General features: G+C 39.6%; 1 protein-coding gene across 2 annotated transcripts in view; it reads left to right on the top strand.

The window, feature by feature from the left end:
- LOC102042233 (septin-2) overlaps positions 1–5770 on the top strand; it is a 33340-nt gene extending 27570 nt beyond the window's left edge. The window contains exon 13 of one of the 2 annotated variants that reach the window (XM_005421456.2): positions 4984–5770. The gene's annotated coding sequence lies outside the window, so the exon portion shown is untranslated. Of the gene's footprint in view, positions 1–4980 lie in introns of both variants that reach the window. The other variant, XM_031057430.1, reaches the window with a different exon arrangement.
- The last annotated feature ends 1587 nt before the right edge of the window (positions 5771–7357 follow it).

Below are 7357 nucleotides of genomic sequence, written 5' to 3'. Positions count from 1 at the left end.
ACTTTGCAGATTTAACTGAGTGTTCCCATGATCTTGTTGTGATTTGAGCTAAATCTTGAGGTAAAGTTAATTGGGCTGAAATACTTGAGTATGGATGATTTTGAGAAGGATTTGAATGAGATCCTCATACATGGAGGTCCTGCTGTTACTCTGGAATTTGCTAAGCTACATTTCTGCAGCTGCTGTGGAAATCATGTTTGACAGATTGCTTTTAAGAAAGACCTTGGAACTTCTGGTTTTGTTACCCTTGAGAGAGAGAGAGAGATAGACTGATTTTTTTAGAGTAATTTGTTGGCCAGTATGCAGTCAGAACTGGAGATGCAGTCCTCCTAAAGCAGGGTGTTGCTGTGTGATCCTGGCTGCATGTGGAAGGGAATCCTCATCCAGAACTTAGCCTTGGGGAAGTTTCTTTCATGCATGTGAACTGACTTAGCAACTTAGGAGGTGTGATGAGTTCAACCTCCACCATTCCCATCAGATTTATTTGCTGTATTTTATTGAAATCACTATTTCTAGAGAAACCAGGAAACCTGTAATTAACACAGTGGTTAACAGAGCCAAACTGCCAACAAATTTAAATGTAGTTGGTATTAATCTTTTTGTTCTATCACAGTTTATCTTGAACATCTCTCAGATTCTAGTTTTACAAGAACTTTAAAGGATCACCTGTTCTACTGAAAGCGCAGTCTCCTCCCATTGCTCTTTTGCACCCTTAATTTGTGCTGAGAAAAATATGTGAGTTTATAAACAGAGAGTTTATGTAAAAATTAATATTTTCACTCTTTTTATTTTGGATACATACCTAATTTTTGTGTTTTCTTCAAAAGACCCTTAAAATATTTTCCCCTACATAAAGCACAGTTTTCAGGTATTTTGGGAAAAGTGGAGTGTGGTGTGGTGTGGTATGAAGACCTTCATAGGTAAGAGCTGGAGAATAAACAATAATGAAATGTGTTAATATCCAAATATGTGAAATACCCACTTCTGATTTCAGGTGTATTTTGGAGAGGGGAGGAGATTACTGAATGCTTTGGGGTTTTCTAGGAGGAGCATTGCATAATGATTAAAAAGTGCTAAACGCAAATTGTTGCCAAAAAGACTGACAAGTCTGTGTTACCAGAAAGTGCTACACAGATGGGATGACTGGAAGATCTGGTTTGCCTGATCCCTTTTGAATAGGGCCATCTTTAAAGGTTTTATGGAAAGAGCAAAGGGAGAATTCACTTCAAACAGTTTTCCTTTACTTTCAAGGCTGGAGTAAGAGAATAAGGGGAGTGACAAAGGCAAAAATTAGATGCAGGGAATGCATTCAAAGTTTCCAAAGAGGGCAGACAGATTTCTTGCTGTGGAGAAGTAGAATCCTGAAAGGGAATGAAGATAAATGCTGGTGGAGACTGGGTTAGAGGTAGGAAAGGAAGCTGATTTTGGCACACTGGTCATTCCTGTTTCCAGCTGCAGCTTCTGACAAAAGCCTGTGAGAACAGATTGTGGTGATTAAGATCTTTAGAGTGCAGCCCTGACAAAGGTGTGTTGACCTACACTTCTATCTCTTTCCTCTAAACATTTAATAGCTTCTGTGTGCAGCTAGTGCAGGTGGAGCAGGCTAGGGGGCACAGCTAGACACCAGAATATTCTAAGAATTAGCAGTAACATTTTTTTTACCCTGACTTTTGATATTCTCCCCTTGCTAATCTTTCTCAGATTTGTTTTTTCTTGTGAAACACAAGACACTGCTATAAAGTGTAGGAGCTCATTGGTTCTTATAGTTGACAGTTGACATGAAGGATTGAAGAGAAAGATGGAAGGTGGAATAAGGTAGCAAAACCTAAAGCACATTTAGTTTTTTTTGGGTGCTCAAATATGAAACGCTTTTAGAATAAGCCTGCAGTAACTCCAATAGCATATTTACAAATTTCTGAACTTATCCATCTCAGATGAGCAATTATTATGAAAAGCAGGAATAATTATAGCAAGTGAAATGGTTATTGGTGGATGTTTCTTCCCTTCCCTCCTCTGCTTCTCAAAGTGTATCTCTTTGCAATCTGTTTTCCTGTTGTTATTCTTACAAATCTGATTTGTCTGTCTTCACTCAGTTTCAAGATCATACTGGGACAAATCAGTAACAGAAGCCAGGCTGTGGAATGCTAATACAGCCATCTGCAAATGTAGTTATAGTTAGGAAAATATGTTCAGACAAAAAAGCAACCCAAGCATCTTGCACTTAAAATATCTGTAGGATGTTGAAAATTCTATTAGTATAGCTTGTGATTTCCACAAGCATTTTAAAGCCTCCTGAGCACATTTACACTGTTCTGGTTCTTGATAAGAACAGTGCTAAAGACACCAAACAGCTCCTTCTTTCTGCCAATGAATTGACATCATTTAACAGAAGAACACAAAGCACTGTCATAGCAACCAGCCTTCTAAAATGATGCTGCTGAATGCTGAATTGATCTGATGAGAAATGTCATTTGAGGAAGTAGAAATGATGTTGTAGTTTTTTGGCAGCTGAAATTGAGAGCCCAGAGAACGTGAAGCTTGGGCAAATTTGTAGTATTTGTAGCAACTGCCTGGCACTGCCAGTGGATGTTTCTCTGGCTAGAAACTAGACCAGGAGAGTGCTGTCAGTGTCCAGCTCTCCCCAGCACCTCTGACTGTGGAGAAGTCAGCAAGCCCTGCATTGATGGGCTGGCACAAGTTCTTTCACCTCTAGAGAACAGACTTCTGTTGGAAATTGTAAGGTAACAGGGGCAACCTGAAAATATGTTAGGGCCACTTTTCCCTAAAGAAACAGAGGAACATTTCTGATAGTTTTGAAGCTTGGATCCTGATATTTAGATGTGACTCTGTGGTTATCACCCCAATTGACATATTTAACTGATGAGCATTGGTAATCAGTTTAAAGGCCAATTTTGTAATTTACTGTGAACTTGGCTGATGATGTTTGCTGTGGGGAAGTCTGAGGTCTTGCTACAGAGTAGCAAAGGAAAAGGAACAAACTTGAAGCAGTGAAGTCAACAGAGGGTGACTGAAACACCAGAAAACCAAAATGTTTGGGGTGTGGTGACAAAATGAGTCAAAACCTACAGCAGAGCACTGGTGTCATCTAGTACTCCTCTGCCTTTTGGAAAGATGCCATTTCTCAAAGTTCTTGCTGATGATGGGACACTCAAAGGGCTGTAGTTATCATAAAATGGGTGATATTTGAAGAAAAACAAGTGAGGTGAGTGAGAAAATGTAGCTGCTTATCAAGCAAATTTCTCTCATTTGGAGTTCAGAGGTGAACACAGAGGTGCCAAGTCACCCTGTGTTGTAGTGATGGTCTTGGAAGAGCTGAGGGGACGAACCCATTTCCTTTACAAGGTGTTCAAAATCTTCACAAATACAGGACTCTGAGCTACGTGACCACTGGATCAGGGTGCAGGTGTATGTAGTACTTGCTAGTTATGCTGCTGACTGAGAGAGTTTTGTTTTAATGGCACACTGGGGGAATACCCTCTTTGTTCAATGGTGGTATGAGCTCACAGATGGAGGTGCTTGTTAACTCTGGGTGTTGGTGACATGAGCATGGGGGACTGTGAGGTTGGTCTAATAAAGCTGAAGGTCAAACTTGTTAAGAATAGTATCAACCTAATTGTGTCATAAAACATTGCCTTACAAGGAGATGAGGAAGAAAGAGCAGTGAAATGAATCCATGTTAAAAGTACACAAATATACTTTTCCCAAGTGTGTTCTACAAGCTTGTAAAATGTAGGTATTGTGCAGCTAATGTTGTTAACATCAATGCACAGCTGTGCTTAGAACCCAAGCCTTCATGTTTATTGGAAATCCCAGTCTTTTTATGAGTCTGAAACATGAGTTACAGTTTCTTGAGGTATCTTCTGTAACAGATTAGAGTTGGGCAGGCAGTGGCAGAAACCAAGTTTCTCTTTCAAACTCAAAAGTAGCAGTGTAGCACAACAGGTTGAGTTTGAATTTGAGTATTGAATTTGCTTAGCAATTTATGGACTCTGGTTTTAAAGCCTTCTTGCTAGCTTGCTTGTTTAGTTGTTATTAGAAGTGATGGGCTCCTTCAAATGAGAAGGAATTGTGTATTGAACAGAACTCCCACAGTGAGAAGGGCAAAGAGCAAAGCACATGGCTCTGTATCCCCACTGTAGGCTGGATGAGTGTTACAGTGCATTTTACAAGTAAGTAAAGAAACACAATAGTGTTTTCTAGGATATTTCTATTTTCTCCATCCAGATGAGCACTTAGATTAATCTAACTTTTTCTGTCAGGAATGAGTATATTTTTGGGATTGGAGAATTTGAGGTGTATCCCCTGAGTTCCAAATCTGACACAACTTTTAAGCAGGATCCAACTTTCAGGGAAAGCTGGGATTCTGATTTCTTTGTAGCAACCTTTTTGATTGGCAAGTAACTGGAGAAATATCCAAAACTGATCATTATTTTTGAAATTACAGACCAGTATCCCTTTTTTTTTCAGCCACAGGAACACTGCTGTATGAATGCTTGAAAAAATAAAATATCTGCTTTCCTGCTTTACCTTAGCAGTGTTGGTGCATGATGTTGAGGCACTTGCTGCCTACTGCCTGCCCTGTTTAGCTGAGTGGTTTGTTTCCCTCAGCAGCAATAATGCTTCACAGAGCAGGCCAAGGTCAATGTGCTGTGTGCAGGACTGTTGAGAGGAGCTCTCCTTGTGTTCTTGCAGGCTGAGGGGGGTGTGGGTGCCTAAGAAGTTATGTAGCTAAATATAAGTTCTCATTTAGAAGCTCTTATTGGACATTTGTGATAAATATTTGGGACCGAACTGCTCAGCTGATCTAGTTGCAATGCAGGTGCCTGTGCTGCAGGAACTGCAACTCCCCATTCCCTGGATTATGCTGCTTTGCTCAGAGGGGCTCTGACAGCCCCCAGTGCTCTGACAGTGCTGAGAGTTTGTCCTTTCTAATGCTCTGTTTTCCACTTTTGTTCCCAGCAGCATACGGTTCTCTAAGTGGATGGGTGCTCTCTTTTCTTTGCCCGTGGTAACGTTCAAATGCAAAAGCTGGATGCCACAGACCAAGACCTGCATTAAAACACAAAGTCTGAAGATCGTGTTGTAAACCTGTTTGTTTTATATAATCATTGTTATTCAACTTATAGTGTATCTTTTTTGATTCCTTTCATAACACTGTCTTCATACTTACCAGTGTGGTTTTATTATCCTTCCTGTACCTTTTTATTCAGAAACTGCCAAGAGTACACTGTTTGGACTAGTCATTGTGGTGGGTTTAAAGAATTAATCATTTATCTGCTAGGTTGTTCTGAACAGTTTTGTGGTTAATACTAAGACTTTGTGGCCTGTTTACGGTAAATGTACGTGTGTTTGCACAGTATTATAACTTTCACCTGCCATTTTAGGTTATTGTGTATCGTATCGGTTTTTCAGAACTTCCTCTGTGCTTTTGTTGCTTTGGAAGCTTCATCTCTGGTGATTTGCATTTGTGTGATGTATGAGAAAATGTACGAAACGCTGATGAGTCACCAGTGGTTGGAAAAAGCTGACTTTTCTAAACGCCGTGCCTTAACACACCTGAACACTCCACACACCAACAACTTGTGTGGATGCCTCTGGACCTTTGGCTTCAGGTCTCAAGAATTGATGGCAAAAATTTGTCACAGGCATTTCTATCTGTCAGCTGAGCGATGGCATGTCCTGATTTTTTATATATCCCATAGCACTACTTTGAAGTTTTGTAATAAATTGTATGAATGTGGAAAACATTGATTTTTCTTTTTGGGGTGGTTTTTCTTGTTTTATTTTGCCTTTTCAAGCTAATGTATGAAATGCTGTAATGGTGTTGTGCACAGTGCATATTCAAAGGGGTTGTGGTGTTTACCCTAGGGTATGAAGGTGTTTTCTAAAATTGGTACACCTGCAAACTGCATTGATTTCATTTCAAAACACTTTTAAAAGTGTTTTACCTATAAGTTAGGTAGCAAAGCTTCACATCCATTTTTTTCCAAAGTTCATTAAGCACCTACTGATGTCTTTGGGTGGATGAAAATCTTGGAAAATCTGATCACACGCCTTACTTTATAAGTTCATGAATATTATTTCCTTTATGTCATTGCTGAGTTATAGCTCCATTCTGCATGCTTTTGTAGTCTTGTGTGTTTTATATATGCACAAGTGTAAATTACTTCCCAGATATGGGATTGAGACACTTTGTCTTCTGTACTAAATTGGGGTGTCTTTCATGTAATGATTACCCCTAATTTTGCTGTCTAGCAATGAGTGTTTAATCAGGCTAGGATTCACAAATGATTGGCATTACTGAGATGCATATTTGACTTGCTTGGAGTTGAACTGTATAAAATGGACATTACCTTGTTACTTCAGTGGCTGCTGTAATGAAGTTGAAAGAAGAAATGGAATGACAGATTTGCATTCATATCAATTTTCTACCATTTTTATGAAGATTTGAATTTAACCCTGTCTGTCCAGAGGGCCAAGGTGAGAGATTTAATGGCAAACTTTTTCTCATAATTTGTTTGCTGTTGTTTGCACATTTCTTGTTTTTCTTCCAGGATTTTGCATCATATTTTGCAGCCCTCTTAATTATGTGCTGTCCGTTTGTGCTTATGAAAGTCAGGACAGCCACACCCCTCCTGAGAAACACAGACTTCAGTTGGAGACCTTAGGTACAAGCTAGATTAGCTCTCTGAGCAAAGGTGGCATGACAGCTTTGCCTTTCAAAGCCAGCTAGGACAATGGGGAAGCAGACTCTCAAAAGCATCTAGTCTTTAATTTTATTAAAAACCGAGGAGTTTTTTCTCTCTCTTTAAAGCAAGGCACCTAAAGTCACTGTCACAGATCTTGTGTAGGAAGCCTCAGTGAAAAGCTTTTTACTTGGTGATACTGAGTACTGATTGATAGTCTGTGCTTTTCTTTGGGGTTGCGGATTCCAGATGGAGCATTTTGGCTCAAAATTTGAGATCTATTATAATAATTGTCCAAGAAGGGCTTGTAGAGCTGCTGATTCCATATGTGAGTATTTTCCTTTCAATGTAGTTTTATTTTTTTATGCTTTCTACCACTTCTTTGATCTTGACTGATGTTAGTTTTCAGTTACATTTGAACTTGGTTTTGTTAAAATACTTAACAGCTTACTGGGGGAATATATAGTTGTTAAGCCAAGTCTTTGTACTGTGGAGCTCTCTGGACAGAGGACCCTGGCTAGAGACTGCTTTCTGACTTTGCATGTCAGCTCCCATAGGTGTTGGCAGTCCCAGAGCCTTGCAAGACAAATCCCTTGCTCTGAATTTCATCCTGGCCTTCTCCAGACTGACGTTTTCCAGCACTGGGACAA

The sequence above is a fragment of the Geospiza fortis genome, unplaced genomic scaffold (assembly GCF_000277835.1).
Source record: "Geospiza fortis unplaced genomic scaffold, GeoFor_1.0 scaffold408, whole genome shotgun sequence".
NCBI classification, from domain to species: domain Eukaryota; kingdom Metazoa; phylum Chordata; class Aves; order Passeriformes; family Thraupidae; genus Geospiza; species Geospiza fortis.
Note: the sequence above shows the minus strand (reverse complement) of the source record. Positions and strands in the feature narration are given on the sequence as shown.